The sequence below is a fragment of the Sinocyclocheilus grahami genome, unplaced genomic scaffold (assembly GCF_001515645.1).
Source record: "Sinocyclocheilus grahami isolate Dianchi unplaced genomic scaffold, SAMN03320097.WGS_v1.1 scaffold13.1, whole genome shotgun sequence".
NCBI classification, from domain to species: domain Eukaryota; kingdom Metazoa; phylum Chordata; class Actinopteri; order Cypriniformes; family Cyprinidae; genus Sinocyclocheilus; species Sinocyclocheilus grahami.
Window position 1 is genome coordinate 1,104,769 of NW_015505192.1, and position 17,450 is coordinate 1,122,218.

General features: G+C 41.5%; 1 long non-coding RNA gene across 1 annotated transcript in view; it reads left to right on the forward strand.

Annotated features, from left to right (window-relative positions):
- Positions 1–16,815, forward strand: part of LOC107599603 (uncharacterized) — a 21,518-nt gene extending 4,703 nt beyond the window's left edge. Inside the window, exons 2-3 of the long non-coding RNA XR_001610679.1 lie at positions 11,119–11,293; positions 16,656–16,815. This is a non-coding gene — a long non-coding RNA (uncharacterized lncRNA). The remainder of the gene's footprint in view (positions 1–11,118; positions 11,294–16,655) is intronic.
- Positions 16,816–17,450: the final 635 nt, after the last annotated feature.

The window sequence follows — 17,450 nt, forward strand, 5'->3', positions numbered from 1 at the left end:
TATGTAAAAAAATCAGTAAAAAAAGAAGGGGGGGGGGGGGGGGGGGGTTTCACACCACTGCTTGTGATCTCTCTACACCTTTCACTTGAGTCAGTAAAGTTAGCTGCAAACTTTTCTTTCTGATGGCCATAAGTTTGACACTCTGTGGGGATGGAGATCTAATGACAGTTCTGTCGGCGTTTGGGGAGTTTTGGTTGGTCTTGAGAGCCGAGGAACTTAGAGCCCCGTGTTTGATATGCTTTAGAGGATGTGAGCGTGTCAGAGGCTGCTTCATTAAGTATTTCTCAAAGGAAGTCCACCCTCATTGGTGTCCCTCTTACCCGCACGTCTCACTCCTGCAATGACAGGTTCAGAAACCTCCTTTGATTTAATCTTTAATGCCAGTCTCTTTTATTTTAGTCTCTGGCAGGCACCCACCTTGTATGTTAGTGTAACACTTCACCACCTTGATCGAGCCTGCTGGGTATGAGCCACAATCTTGCGTTAGCAATCTAATGTAATGATAATGCACTCCCTTCCTTTAGTTTCCTATTCTTTAGTTGTTTATGTATTCATTTGCCTAATAGAAAATGTGTGATATCATGTTTTACATTTTACAACTCTCAAGCTAAAGGTAGATGGTTTTCAGACTGTAACTTCACAAAGGTTATCAATACAGGTTTGTAAAAGCGTTGCCATGTCATGCATTTGGACTCTTCACATAGTATCCTTCGCCACACAACTTTTATTAACTAACTAGAGCAATTAATTTATTTTTTTTACATACGCCAAAAAGTACTTTTAATAGCTTTTAATAACAACTTTATAAATGCCAGAAATGCATTTATATATATATATATATATATATATATATATATACACACTGCAAATTCGTCAGTGTTAAAGCATGTCAGAGTAAAGTGTTGACGATATAGAGTTAGATTCAAAGATCCATGTGCAAGAAACACAGGAAGGGTCGAACAATGGCAAACAGGTATATGGCGGGCAAGACAAGAATAATCCTAGGGCTAGCGAAGGTCAACGATCAGCGAACAGAATCAAAAGGGCGAGACTAGAGGGATAAATCCAGGAAAACAGGCAAAGATCAGAAACCAAGAAAACAGACAGGGCCAGACTAGGCTAGGACTGGGGCTAGGACTGGGACTGGGACTGGGACTGGGACTGGGACACTAACGAGGGCTCTGTAAGGTAGCTATCACTGCTGGCGATAAGTGCATACAATACTCGGCAGCTGATGGGGATCAGAGTGAGTGTATATATAGGGAAGGGGTGATTGATGTCAGCTGTGTGCAATCAGTGCTGTGTGCAATCAGTGCAATGGATGGTGGGATATGTAGTCCGGGATGACATGCAACAGTTTGTGTAGTGCGAGAGTCAATGTAATGGAAGGGTGACCTCTGGTGGTGATTGACCAAGGATTCGTGACAACAACAATGGGATATATATGTATAAAAAAGTGAGATATATATATATATATATATATATATATATATATATATATATATATATATATATATATATATTGATCTCTATCCTACTTTAAAATTGAAAATTTGTTCAATTGAAAAATGTTCTTGCCCTTGAAATATATTTTAAAATAGTTTGGTATATGGAGGTTGAAACTAAATATGTTTTCAATAAAATACATAATATATTTAATTGAGCTTCACTAAATATTTAGTATATATTTAAAATGCATTTTGGGTAGAAAAAATATATATTTTTGCATTGGAAATGCTCCAAATAATATAATAAAGTATTTAAAAGGACTTCAACAAAGGCTCTGAATGCTTAAACAAATCATTGATTCCATGAATTGATAATGGATGAAAATGATTGAAGGAACACCCATCCCTTAGTACGCCTTAAATACACCCTGCATCTCTGAAAAATGTATGCATTCTTAGTCATAAATTTATAAATCTGTAAAGTTTTCCGTAACCTCACTCTCACCCAAACATTGAGAATATATAGACTTGCTGTCATCTTCGGGAAAGCACTTGTGATTGACAACCCACCCTATTACCAAACACTGCCTGCAGGAAGTGTCAGTCTTTAAGTTATACTCCCTGTTAGCAGGCAGGTCTCTGAAAGCACTAACAAAAACAGTTCTTGAATAATGGCATTCTGTGACTGGAGCATGCTCTGAATAATAGAGCATTTTATGAGAAAATATAATGTGGCAATTAAATAACTGTTCTGCATTGCTAAGTTTTGGAGTCTTTAATATGGGGTCATTAGCCAGTGCCTTCCTATTCATTCAGTCTTGCACTGAAGTGAACAAGTGGAATGTCTGGTTTTCTCTTAAGTTGACTGAGTCCTACATAACGAGTCAAGGCTTCAAATGTGTGTGTTTGGATTGGAACACTAGTGTACTTTATATACTGCCTACTTGTTTTGAATGTGAAGTGGTTATGATTTAGCTGGTTAATATGGACCAGTTACCCCCTGCATTTCACATGGTGGAAAGCCCTCCAAAACAGTGGACAGTGGTCTAATATACTGTATTTCAAACCCATAAGGCTTTGGTTAATCTTTAAAACACAATTTAGGATATTTTTTAAATGAAACTTTCTGAGGGTTTCTGTCCCTCCATTGAAAGTCAAGGTAACCAAAACTCAGAAGATCCATTCATATGAATCAAGCGGTTTAATCCAAGTCTTGTGAATAGATACAATCTCTTTATATGATGAACGGATTTAACTTTAGCTTTAAGTGCAGTGTGAAAGTAGCTCAGCTAAAGTAGCTTAGCTCATTTTTTCATTCATTTTGTTTGCATGCAGCTGATTGATCTGAATAATTATGCACTAAACTGTTTCCTAATTTCTGATTCACTTTAGTGAAACAGTTTGTTCAGACTGTTTTTGTAAGCAGTTCACTTTTTGTGGACCATTACGTGAATTGTCTGAACAAACTGATTTATTAAATAATTATAGTCTATAGAGAATTGGTTTATTCCGACGGTTGAACCATTTACATGAACCATCATCTAACTGATTGACTAAGATAAATCAGAATTAAATTGAAGTGAATCATTAAAGTCTGATTCATTATAGTGCATCTGTTTGTTCTTACGTTTCATGTAAATCAAGTGGTTTACTTTTTTGAGTTATTTATAAACCATCTGAATGAAACGATTCACTAAAATGAATCTGACCATAATGAATCGCCATTAGGATGGTTAATTTAAGTGGTTGACAAAACAGCTTGATTTGCATGAACAGTCTAAAAGAACCAATACTCTAAAAGTATGAATTGATTCATTAATTGATTCATCTAAACCTACCATATGCTCATGGTAGCTTGGAAATCACATCATAAGCTTCCCAAACTTTGGCAAACTTGTTTTGTTTTTTTTTACACCAAATCTCAAACCCTCAAGTTAAGTTTCACACTTTCCAATCTTTTTTTAAGCTACTGTTTTAAGGCTTAAGTAGAGTGCTTTACTGAATATGTGAGTGTGTTTAAGGCAGAGACAGACAAAGAGAGTGGGAGGGGGGGATGGAGAAGTCACTAGCGAATGTGCAATAGTAACCAGTGCAACTTAATCCAAATCACAGCTTCTCCGCAGTAGACTCCTTCTTTCTTTTCTCGTTTTTGTGATTATTTGACTGTCCATGGGAGTCATCGGAGCAGAGAAATTGCCTGTTATCTGGGGGGTCGATTTCTCATGCGCCCTTAAATTGCTTTGTATTGACACTCTGTCATTGTGTGGATCTTGCCGTTAGCCCCAACAATCTCCCCTCAGGTGTGTGTTGCACCCCTCCTTTAGACACAAAGTATGGTGTGTGTGTGTGGTTGTGTGTGAGTGAGCGAGTAACTAATGCATGTCTAATAGGCTTTAACATGATTGTGTATCGTTTGTAGGGGTGCTTGGCCTGCAGTGAGGAGGTTCATGAGCCATTGTCCCACAAGAAGTTGGTATGGCGTTCTAAAATCCATATGAGCTGTTTGGTGTACTTTGGTGTCCTTTTTTTTTTCATTTTTTTTTTTCGATTGCGAAAACTATCATGATACCTAAAATTACCTTGCATGAAAAGTAGGTAGTTGTAAATATCACATTTATTTATCATTCTCATGCAATTTGCTGAATTTTTACACTTGACATGAAAATAGCTAATTGTAAACGTCACATTTATGTATCTTTCTCATTCAATTTGCTAAATTTTTTACACATGGTTGAGCTTGAGACTATTTGTTAAGCTCAACTGCTCTCTATCCTGTATAAACTACCATTCAAAAGTTTTTTTTCATGACTTTGAGAAAAAATCCTGTGATGGGAAAACTGAATTTTCAGTAGCCATTACTCCAATCTTTAGTGTCATATAATCTTTATTGTTAGTATTGGAAACAGTTGTATATGATACACTTTTTAGGATTCCTTGATAAATAAAATACTCAGAAGAACAACGTTTGTTTGCTGCCTTACAGAAACCAGCCCGTGACCAAGCAGCCCAGGCACGAGCGCCGCACGGACTCACTGACACTGGATCACGCTCCCGGAGAAGCACCGACTCACGCACGGAGAAGCCTCGACTCACCTCAGGACACAGCGCACTCACTTAAGCACATTCCCTGGGAATAAATCCACCCTCCGGGGTATTTATTTGAGCTCTCCTTGTCGCGTGTTCCTTCCACCCCGTTACAATATATATTTTTATATTTAAATAATGTTATGTGCAAGAAGATCACACAAAAAAATCAATGTTAAATGTCACAAATTTTGGACGTCATATGAAATAGAATAAATAAAATACATTTAAAACAGAATATTTTTACAGTCCCTATTTTGTATACTACAGGAAAGTGCTATAAAGAGTTTTCTTGTCTCACTACACGCAGATACATTTTACTTTAACATTTTTCATGAAGTTTGTGTGTACAGTCATTTCATTCAGTTCAGTCAGTGGCATGTTTGGCTTGTTAATGTTAAAAGGTCTCTTTTGTGCTCAAATACACACCAGCTAGGCCTACATCACAAAGTGACAAATCTTGTGAAGATGTAAGGACAGAGATGAATAATCGTGATCGCATTGCCTGCTTTTGAACATCTTTGTTTTATCACTTGCTCATGACTAGATTATAGGCTGGTGAAAGAACAGTTTTGCTTATGAATGTTGCTTAATTGTAAACATAAGATGATTGCCATGGTGAGTAAAGCACAATGATAGCAGTTAAAAAACAAACAATCCTACACAATAATTCACACTTGCATATAATAAAAAAGAATTTTGTATTATCTGAAGTGTACAGTAGTGCATGTTGTGGGTGGTTGCTAGGGCATTGCTATGTGGTTGATAAGGTGTTATGGCTGACTTTAGGTGGTTACGTACTCTCCCAAGTCAAAATGTCTCTACACACTCTCAGAAAATAGGTACAAAAGCTGTCACTGGGGCGGTACCCTACCAAAAGGTACCATTTAGATACTAATATGCAGCTTTAAGGTACCAATTTAATGTAAATAAGGTAAAAATGTGTACCTTTTGAAAAGGAACCATCCCAGTGACAGCTTTTGTACCTTTTTTCTGAAGTTTTTCTGACTCAGACCCTCTTTCAGTGTAAAAGTCTGATCACATTAGCAAAATTTCACATGTCGCATTAAAGAACGTCCATTGTCAATAGCGTTGAGTTGAATGAAGCCCTGCTCAAACAGAAGTCACTTTCAAACCTTTCTCTTGGTCAAGCAGATAATTTGCACAACCAACTTGAACATGAGCAAAATCTGCATGGTGAACTTTTTCGCCCTCACTCAAAACTCGATTGTGTGGATTCCTATTGGAATGACTGGTTTCCGCCTGCAGAGTGGTGCTGGTAAATGTGACCGCACCTTAAAGGGTTAGTTCACCCAAAATGAAAATTCTGTCATTAATTACTCACCCTCATGTCGTTCCAAACCCGTAAGACCTTCGTTCATCTTCCAGGCCACATGGACTGTTTTACCGATATCCTTACTACGTTTCTGGACCTGGGAACATTACAGTTGCGTTGCTGTCTATGCAGGGTCTGAGAGCTCTCACATTTCATCAAAAATATCTTAATTTGTGTTCTGAAGATGAACGAAGGTCTTACAGGTTTGGAACGACATGAGGGTGAGTAATTAATTACATAATTTTCATTTTTGGGTGAACTATCCCTTTAAGTCTACAGGATTTTAGACCTGTTTTATAGTTTTCCAAGTAAAAATCATTCCAAAAAGTAATGGTACACGACTTTGAGGTATCATTCATATATCCATTGCATGAGCGATCCAGGATGTTACGCTCTAAAGTTGAATATACTTAGGATTAGGAGTTTGTTCAAATCCCCAGCACCCAAAGTTTTAGGTAATAGTGATGTCTCCTTTAGTATGCACTACTAATTAAAAATATTATTCTTTTACTTTTGCAATTGATCGGTTGAGAATCCAGGGATTATCTAAATCAGCTATTGAACTGTACATTAAAACTGCCCAGGGCTTTTGCAACTTGATTCTTCTAGAGCCTTAAAAACTCCATGCAGCAGTTTATTACCTTTCCAAAGACTTCCATGTAAATGCCTCTCAATATGCTTTTGGTTTGGGGCCTTCTTGCGTCTGCCATATGTTATACTGAGAGGCTCACTTCACGGATTTCTTTGCTTTTGGATTAATTAATGGGCGTTCGTACCACACGCCAGGGCCAACAGGACCGTTTCTGATTATTGTGTCTATTAAAAATGTATATTAAAAAAATCTTGCAATCATTTAAGTAGTCATGTAAAAACAGTCCATTTCTGAAGGAGTGTTGCACAACAATGCTAGTAGCTACTATTGCGCTTTTGCTAACGTTGCTTTGTGTTGCGCGCTGCCGTCTGGGCTTTAAAACCAACTTGAAGAATAGGTGCTGTAAAAGAGAGATGGAGTCCCTGGTGGATGCTGCAGTTCTCCCAGTGGGACATTCTGGAGAAAACCAAGGATGGCTGGAGCCAATTGGAGTGAATTGATCTCTCTTGCATGGGCTCCACGCCAGCCTCCTGTGTTTTCTTTCTCCCTCTCACATTAGCATACCAAATAAGCTGCCGTTTCTCTTAGTATGCCAGTTTTCATTTGTCACCCCTGGTATAATACAACACCCGTGTCCCTTAGCACACAGCATGAAGTTCCCCCGCTGAGCCAACCAAATCTGTGTGCGTGTGAGAGAGCGAGCGAAAAGATATCCATTGAGTATGACACACAAAGGGTGTTTCTCTGCAGGTAGAGGAGGAGATCTTAATAAGTGCCTGCATGTGAGAGTATGAGCGTGTTTACATATGAAGTGTGTATTTGTGTTTGCAGGTGTATCCAGTGCAGGGAAATTCACAAATTAGATTTCTATGTGCTCAATATTTGTATTTGTTCATTTGTCCAAGAAGACAATGAAATGAAATGGGGATAACAGGAAGACTTGAGATTAAGGGGGCATTTACTCAACACCTTTTTCAACTACAAACCGGAAAACTTTTTATACGTTTTGGCTGTTCATTTACACAAATATTGAAAACTGTTTTTAAAGTGCAAGTTTTTGCAAATGATGTAGTTATCATCTCTGTGTAAACTACAGAAATCTGGATTTGTGAAAACGGTAACGTCATATGCATGCATATTATGTGTTCAGTCTATGGGTATGTGCGCGTGTAGTGTGTCTTTACAAAGTAACATCGGCAACAGTGTTTTTAGTCGTTTTTATAGATCCGTGTGAATGGGGATCGTTTTCATGACGTTGACATCTGTACGCAAAACGTTTCAAAAGCACAAAGGCAAAACTTTTCTGTTTATGGTATATTGTTGTCGTGTAAATGTACCCTAAGTCTCTTACTATTTAGGTTTTGTTGTTGTTCTAGAGCAGGGGTTTTCAGACTTTTTTGATGGTGATATTATGCATAATTCAATAATCAAAATTTTTTTTATCCACATCTAGAGTTCTATTACATACAGTATAAACCTGAAGAGAATAATTCAACTCAGTTTATTTGTATTCTACTTTTCACCAAAATTCGTAGTTGTCATGGTGTGTGTGTCCATATATATAAATATATTTTGAATATTTTGTCAATTATATTAAAAAAATAATTGTATCTTATTTACTTAATATACAGTGCTATTCTTATGCTCTGCATAACATCTTGCATATTTCTTTAATATATTTATAAATGGCGTGTATTTGTGTATACAGTATTTTGTTAATTTTTTATTATAAATAAATAATTGTCTTATGTTTAATTTATGTTTAATTTATGTTGAATTTTTATCACTTAGACTGTACTCAAACCTGGCACTCCTATGAGAATGACCACTCAGTATGTCAGAGCACTCAGAATGCTCTGACTTATGGGCATTTATAACTCATCTTTCCATACCTGTCTTGTGTATGACTTCAAGTTTTACGTGCTCATGCATTTGCATGACCTTACAATGCTAAAGCCATTCAGAATGTCCAAATAAAAGCATCAGCGTACCACTAATTCTGCCCATCTCCAGTACAAACTGCTAATTCACATTAAAGCACAAAGCAGTGCTGTGGGCGACTGTATGAAAAAAATAAAAGAAATGGTGTGATTTGAAATGAATATGAAAGAAGCTTGCTGCAAAGAAATGGCCGAGTATGAGAGAAGCCAGCCTTGGCTGAGACACAACTCTATTTGTAAAGGTCAACATCTTTAGTAGGAGGAAAACTTCCCTGTGGCTCTCTTCTCCCAAGAGCCGGGGAAATATTTAGAGAAATACAAACAGTGCTTATTATTTGCGTGGAGTGTTGTGTTTAACTATTCCCAACAGGTTCTCTTGTGAGTCACCGCCCCCCTCCTCCGTATACAGTCTTGGCTGCTGCACTCAAAAGGCAGTGCTGTGTAGCGCTAAAGCTAGGTGTTAAACAGCTAGGCTGCTGCTACAGCTGTCCCACTCGTCTCCGTTTGGTCTGTCGGGCTGTGCAAGCTACTGACAGTCTAATAGGAGATCAGACTGAGATGTTACAGCTGGTGTTATGGCGGAACTCTTAAAGTTGTTTGCAATTTTGCTTGACGCTGCCACCCGAGACTCAAAATGAGTATCCTTTTCCTGTCAAGAAATTCCGGGACAAATCCGCACAAAGACAGTAAGTAGACAATGAGAGGACACTGTAGAGACCATCCCTAGAAAACATGAATCTGAGCAAGAAGTAAGACGCTAAATAAGATGACATGGCAGCTTTGAGTCCCTTCGTGCAGCAGATGGGCATTTTCCCTGCTGCAAATGCCAAGTTAAGTGGTCACCAGCATATGTTGTGATTTGGATGCTGGCTCCCTGCATGGGATGCCATTGTTCTGGTGTACTTGCCTTATTTTTTAAAGTAGCTTAACCAGCAAGGTGCCATTTTTTTCACCCATAGGCACACATAGCCAGACCTAAATGGCATAAGATCTGAACTGCATTGAAGCTTTTTCTGACCAAGAATCTCTAGCTTAGAGAGAAAAAGACTGTCTGATTGATATGTAAAGAGACCAACCAAAGTTTGTTTTGTTATTTATGTGCCATTTAAGGTGGGTTTATTGGACATATATTTTGATATAGTAAATTGCTGTGTACACTCAAACATCATTCAACAGTTTAGGGTTGGTAAGATAAAAAAATGTTTTTAAGAGAAACATCTTATGCTTATCAGGGCTGCATTTCTTTAATAAAAAAATGCAGTGAAATATTGTAAATATTATTATAATGTAAAAACATTTCTCATTATACATTTTGAAATTTTTTTTTTTTTTTTTTAGAAAACAGTGATACATTTTTTCAAGATTCTTTGATGTATTGGAATAGTATTTGTTTTAAATATCTTTACCATCACCTATAATACTTTTTTTTTCTTCACTGAATAAAAGTAGTAATTACGGTAGTTTTATTATTATTTTTTTATATTACTGATTCCAGACTTTTGAGTTGTAGTCTGTATATACAATTTTTTTTTCTATTTTATTATACTTTTACATGAAATTCTAAATGTTTATATTATATATACATTTTTATATTTCTGTCATATTACATTAAAATATATAGTTTGTATATATATATAGTTATATTACTTTGTATATTATTATATATGATATGATTAATTTATGATTTTATACATTACTTTATCTATAGCCCCTTTTTTTGCTATTTGCTATTAATAACTTATGTCTGTTAAAATCTTTACTTATAGCTTTTAGATGGTTATGTTGATATTACAGAATTACACGTTATATGCATCAGAGGGTCAGCAAATCAACTTTTGGCTGGAAAACAGTATGGATATAGTGGTCCAACTAACAGCTAGACCAGCACTAACCCATATGAACCAGCCTTTTTTGTCAGGTTTGTGCTTTACACACCTCTGAAAACTCACCAGAAAATTTAGTTTGCTGCAACAATTTTGTTTGCAATCACTTGGCACTCTCAACTGATAATTAGAGTTCTCCCTCTCGAGAACACATTCAGAACCAAAGATTCCTTGACCTGGGAATCATTAAAGTGCTTTTGCTTATGCGAATATGCTTGCCACTGCATAAAGTTTCAGCATTCCCTCTTGAGGAATGGAAGTCATAGCCTGCTGAAGGATCTTTAGCTCCCTGCAGAGCTCCAGAGACGAGCTGAGCTGGACTTATCAGCCGCCTCGCAGAGCAGTGTGGACTGGGAGAGATGACAGAGAGAGACTTCCTCCTGCATTAATGAATCCAGTCAGGCGCGATCTTAAGGGACCTAAAGACTCTCAGGCACCGAGGGGACAGGAGTGGTTTGGCAATTTAAGAGCCAGAGAATGATTCGTATGCAGGTTGTTCTACATATTTCCTACAAGGTGCTGACTGTACGGGTCTAATGCGTGGTCGCTTATCTGAAATTTTCAGTAAAAACGGACTGTTTTAAAACAGAACAAAGCTGCTTCTGATAGGTAAATAAGAGCAAATACTTGTCAAATGGCGGAAAAAGTTAAAACCCAAGCACTCTCTTAACTTATTTAGCCTTTTGTTGTAGCTAAGCAACTTCAAAGCAGCTGCGAGCTGTGAAAATCAGCCGTTAAAATTTCCGTTTACTCTAAGCTCCTCAGAGCGATCCACCTTTCTGTGGTAATTATTTGCGGCGTGATGAACTTGAAGTTTTTTTTTTCTTTTTTTCAGCCTGTTATATGCAGTGATCAAAGAGAGAGGAAGAAAGTGACTTTTCTCACAGCTCAATGTGCCAGAAGCCAGTACAAGCATCTGCTTATGTGGGACTCTGAGAGCCAGAGCTCCAGCTCGAAGTAAACATGATTGCGAGGCTCCCAGACTTACCTAGAACTGTCTGACAACACAGGTGGTATTTAGGGCTTGTTAGCTGATAGATCCTTGTCTTATAAGTGAAAGAGATGCTAATTATACAGTAACAGCAACTTAGACGTGTGACCTCAGGATATCCATTTTGACTTAAGAAAGTATTCAACTCATCTAATTGCTTACATGATTTTGTAAAGATTCACAATTAAAAATGGAAGTAAATTGGGCTGTAATGCACATGCTCAGTGGCGAGCAGTGGTACAGCAGGCACTGGGAGTTTAAATCTGGCTCGCAACATTCCTGATACTGTTCATCAGAATTTTCTGTACTATGAAAACTGTCTGTCTGACGTTCTATCCGTCTATCCATCTGTCTGTCATTCTACCTGTCCATCATTCTAGCCATCTGTCTCTGTTATTGTATCCATCCGACTGTCTGTCTGTCATTCTGTCTATCTGTCTGTCTGTCAGTCAGTCAATCTCTCTCAGACGTTGTCTGTCTGTCTTTCTGTTTGACTGTCTGTCTGTCAGTCAATCTCTTTCTGACGTTCTATCTGTCTGTCTATCCGTCTCTCTGTTATTCTATCCATCCATCTATCTGTCTGTCATTCTGTCTGTCAATCAGTCAGTCAATCTCTCTCTGATGTTCCATCAGTCTGTCTCTCTGTCTATCATCCGTCTGCCATTCTATCTGTCTTTCTGTCAGACATCTGTCTGTCAGTCAATCTCTCTCTGATGTTCCATCTGTTTGTCGTTCTATCCGTCTGACTTTCTGTCTGTCAGTCAATCTCTTTCTGACATTCTGTCTGTCTGACGTTATTCTATCCATCCATCTATCTATCTGTCTGTCATTCTGTCTGTCAATCAGTCAGTCAATCTCTTTCTGACGTTCTATCTGTCTGTCTGTCCCTCCATTCGTCATTCTATCCATCCATTGTTCTATCTGTCTATCCGTTTGTTTGTTTGTATGTTTGTGTTTCTGTTGTTCTATCCATCTGTCTGTCTGATGTTCTATCCATCCGTCTGTTATTCTATCTGACTGTCTGTTGTTCTATCCGTCTGTCTATCATTCCATACATAATTTTATCTGTCTTTCCATCCGTCGATCTATCATTCTGAGTATGAGTCACCATACTTGGCCTCACTTCACTTTCACTTTTTCACTTTCGTTCTGAGCTGTTGCTAAGTGTTTGCTTGCTTATGCCAGTCAAATACCAAGTGTCTATGATATTCCTTATACCTTCATTTTTATTTATTTTTTATTTATGTTTAGGTAGCAAGAGCTTGTTTTTTGAAAGATTCAATGCAAAATAGAATTGAATAAATGTTCTTTCCCTTTTAGTTGGTCATTCCGAGTCACGTCGGTGACTGAAGAATTGGGATATCGCTTCGATAGACCAATCTACTTCGAGTGTAAACTAAACGAGCCAATGCACATTGGCATGCAATTATTGCATCCAGCTGCCGCTGATCACAGCGTGAGTATGATAAGGAAGCAGGTGCAATGCATACCAGATTTTCGCTTCGGAGCCGAGCGACAACATCTTTCTGCTCACCTGTGTCTGTTCGAGAACTACGAGTTCAGCACGCCCTCGGAAGCGTCTTGTGTTGGCGAGACGGCGCTTCAGCAGTGGTCGTTCCAGTGTCGAGTGGGTTGCGCACGTAAGGCTGCACTACCCCTGTCATGTTGCAAGTGGCCATCTCCCCTGTGCGCCTCAGCACTAAAAGAGCATTTCCTAAAGAGCAAATTTCTCTAAAAGAGCTACACGGGTGCGTCTTTATAAAGACGACGGATTGTCCTTATAAGGATTCCGTTTCACCCGTGCGTTTCTGGGTGCAGTCGTTACCTGGCACCGGGTGATGGTCACGATCGCTGCTTCACGTGTCTGGGTATCAAGCACGCTGAGGTGGCCTTCGTGGATGAATCATGTTCTCACTGCGGGAATATGACCATCTCGGAGCTGCGAACCAGGCTCCGCTACTCGGAAGGGGGCGGAGTCCCGTTGCCGCGATCTGGGACTCGTTCTGGCGGACAGACGAGAACCACTTCCAGCAGTAGCGTGGGCGGTTTGAGGATTACAGTGATGGCAAACCCCACAGGGAACCAACCCTCTGGGGACCATCACTCCTCTTACACATCCGATCCAGTGGAGCGACCCACGGAACGCACTGGGCCCTCTTTAAAGAGCGTACCAGCGGTATCCAGTGGACCTCCCCCCGACCAGATGTTGATCTCAGCATCGGAGGGAGAGCTGTCCGATGAAGATTCGGCCCCACTGCCGCCCTCCGGGACGGTGGCGAGGCCTGAGTCAGATGGTGGAGCGAGCGGTAGCGATGCAATTGTGTCCGCCTAAGTCCGCCTCCTCCTGGCGGGGAGACCCGGTACTTCCCGGGCCTGTAGGCATTCGTCTGGTCTAACCAGCAGTGCCTATACGGCTTGCGGGGAAGTTGCTTCCGCCTTACATGCTATGCCGTTACTGCAGGTGCACCAGGCTAAGGCACTGAAGGACCTGCACGAGGGTGGTCCCGATCCGGAAGTTCTGAAAGAGCTCAGAGCGACGAAGGTCACCGCGAGTTCTCTGGGTCGTGCGATGTCCACGCTTGTGGTCCAGGAGTGCCATCTCTGGCTGTGTCTGGCAGACATGAGCGACAACGACAAGGTTTGGTTCCTCAATTCTCCTGTGTCCCAGACCGGCCTCTTTGGCGACGCAGTCAAGAGCTTTGCCCAGCAGTTCTCGGCTGCCCATAAGCAGACTGAGGCGATCCGGCACATCCCGATCTGCTCTTCGGGAGATGGTGAACGCACCACTCCCTCCCCCGGAGGAGGGCTGGGTGGAGAATCTTTTGTTTCGTTTTTTCCCGCCATTGGCCTCACGGCCGACGGTACCCAAATTCACGACAAAAGAGCAGTTTCCTTCATCTCTGGGTCCCAGGAGGGCGCGGAGAGTTGCGGACGGACCAACGCCGGACCGCACTCATCCTCCTCCTTCGCCAGCCGGCAGCAGCGGGCGGTTTGAGAGCGTCAACAAAGGCCCTACTGCACTGGCACATCAATTGCCTAGAGTTGTTGGCTGTGTGCCTACGCAAGTATGCATTTCCCCCAGTAAGCCTTCTCACACAGACACTGTGCAAAGTCCGGGAGGACGAGGAGCGAGTCTTGCTAGTGGCGCCGTATTGGCCCACTCTGACCTGGTTCCCCGAACTAGTGCTACTCTCAACAGCCCCTCCTTGGCCGATTCCTCTGTGGAAGGATCTACTGACTCAGAGACGGGGTACCGTTTGGCACCCGCATCCAGACCTTTGGAAACTCCATGTCTGGTCCCTGGACAGGATGCGGAGGTTCTAGGTGACCTACCCCAGGAGGTAGTGAATACCATCACTTCGGCGAGAGCACCATCTACGAGACACGCTTATGCCTTGAAGTGGAACCTGTTCGTTGAGTGGTGTTCTTCTCGCTGAGAAGACCCCTGGAGATGCCCGATTGCGGTCGTGCTTTCCTTTCTGCAGCAAGGGCTGGAGCGAAGGCTGTCTCCCTCCACCCTCAAAGTCCAGGTTGCTGCTATTGCTACGTACCATGACCCGGTGAATGGGAAGTCGGTAGGTAAGCATGACCTCGTCATTAGGTCCCTTAGAGGGGCCAGGAGGTTGAATCCTTCCCGGCCCCCCTCTTGGGACCTGTCTCTAGTGCTAAAATCACTACAGCAGGGCCCATTCGAGCCTTTGCATTCAGTTGAGCTAAAGTTTCTTTCATTGAAAACTCTGCTCCTGCTTGCACTGGCCTCCTTCAAGAGGGTAGGGGACCTGCATGCATTTTCGGTCGACGATTCGTGCCTAGAGGTTGGGCCGGCTGACTCCCAGGTAATCCTAAGGCCCCGGCCCGGCTACGTGCCCAAGGTTCCCACTACACCCTTCAAAGACCAAGTGGTGAACCTGCAAGCGCTGCCCCCGGAGGAGGCAGACCCAGCCCTGGAAGCTTTGCTCTGTCCCGTTCGAGCATTAAGATGCTACGTAGACCGGACACAAAGCTTCAGGACCTCAGACTAGCTCTTCGTCTGTTACGGAGGCCGGCAGAAGGGGAATGCCATCTCTAAGCAGAGGATGGCCCACTGGATTGTGGATGCCATCATGGTGTACCCTGCCCGTTCAGGCTGCGAGCTCACTCAACTAGAAGTGTTGCATCCTCCTGGGCGCTGGCTCGTGGCGCCTCACTGACAGATATTTGTAGAGCTGCAGGCTGGGCAACCGCCAACACATTCGCTAGATTCTATAGCCTCCATGTGGAGCCAGTATCCTCCTGTGTTCTCACTTCAAACGGGTAGTGGCACCGAGAGGCCCCGGTTAGTGTTGGCTTGCTAAAAACTGCTCCAAAGTGTCCGTACAGTAGACCCTGTTGAGATCCTCCATCACCCTCGGCAGTGGACGTGGCGGAACGTCCGGCGCCGGGCCTTCACGATGACTCCGCGGCAACCGTGGAAGGCCGGGTTCCATATTGAGACCTAAGCGGGTTTCGTATGTGTATAATCCACGGTATAGTCTTAGAGCCCGTGTTCCCCGGCAGACTTCTGCCTGTCCAAGAGGGTTATAATCACCTCCAGTTTCTCCATATACACCTAAACGGATGCTATATGTGTATTTGCTTCCGAAAACTCCTTTGGGAAGGATGGGGCTTTCGCAGCATCCCTGTTCCAAGTGGAGCGGGTACATTTTCATCTCACTCAGTAAGGTAGTGCTATGAAAAATGGTGAGTGGAACTACTTGTCCCGAGCCCCGGCCTACACCAGATAGGGGCGCAGGCGGCTTGCACAGGGCACTGGAAGCGGCAGCACCATTGTGCTTTGGTAGGGATCCCAATTCGTCGGTCACCGACGTGACTCGGAGTTACCGACTGAAAGGGAACGTCTCGGTTACGTATGGTAACCCTCGTTCCCTGAAGGAGGGAACGGAGACGTCACGTCCCGTCGCCACGGTTGCTGTACCACCGCTGAGCCGCCGGGTCACCGGCTCGGCTCCTCAGCGAAAAGCTGGTATGCATTGCACCTGCTGCCTTATTATACTCACGCTGTGATCAGCGGCAGCTGGATGCAATAATTGCATGCCAATGTGCATTGGCTCATTTAGTTTACACTCTAAGTATATTGGTCTATCGAAGCGATATCCCAATTCGTCGGTCACTGACGTGACGTCTCCGTTCCCTCCTTCAGGGAACGAGGGTTACCATGCGTAACAGAGACGTTTTTCTATATTAGTTTCAGGATAGTGTAATATTGATTAAGCAATTATGTTAAACGTTTAAATGTGTGATTTTTTAAAATGTTTTGTTGTATTTATTTTTAGTCAAAGAAATGCTTGCCTATGAAAACATGTTTATTTTAAATTTTATGACACATTTCTCAAATTTCACAGGGAGGATATTGATTCAAATTGGACTCAAGCGAGGTCAGATGTGACAATAACAACTCCGACTGGTTTGAACCCGGGGCTCAGCACCTGTGGAAATGTATTTAATTAATCTCTATCAGTATGTCCTTTATTTAATATTTACAGGAAGGAAAACTGCAATACCCACTTTGTTGGGAATGCAAATATAAATGTTTTATCTCATGAATATGTTTCCTCTCCATACTGTTTGTTCATGCATTTATTCATCCATTTTTCACGCTTATGAATCTGCAGAGACCTTGTTGCCCGGCGTTGCATTGTGAGAGTACTGCAGAGATAGATACACAGAGCGCTCATGATAAATGTATGCACCTTTGTCGCCCTAAAGAGAGAGTGTATTTCACCTCTGTGCTGTAGATGAACAATGAGAACTTGTTGGTGTTAGAAATTACTCCACTACAGGGAGACGATATGGGAAAAGTGGCATTTATTTAAAATACAAACCGTACATGCTCTTTATTAAATGTACCATTTAAAGCGGAGTGGAGCTCTTGGCAAAAATCGCTCTAAACCAAACACTGGCATCTTTGTTCATTGTGTTGAAAGTTGGAAAGGCTCCTTTTGTTGCACTTGGAAGTAATACGAATGAGATCATTATTGTCTAATGTGTTTGAAAACTTTCCTATGCATGTCATATTTTAATTCTAGAAAGAAGACACATCAAAACCCAAAAAAGTGGCAGTCAAAATCTAGTTAAGAACTTCTAATTAATTTTATTAAGGCAACATTCAACCTGTACGGTCCGGACTTTTGCAGCAG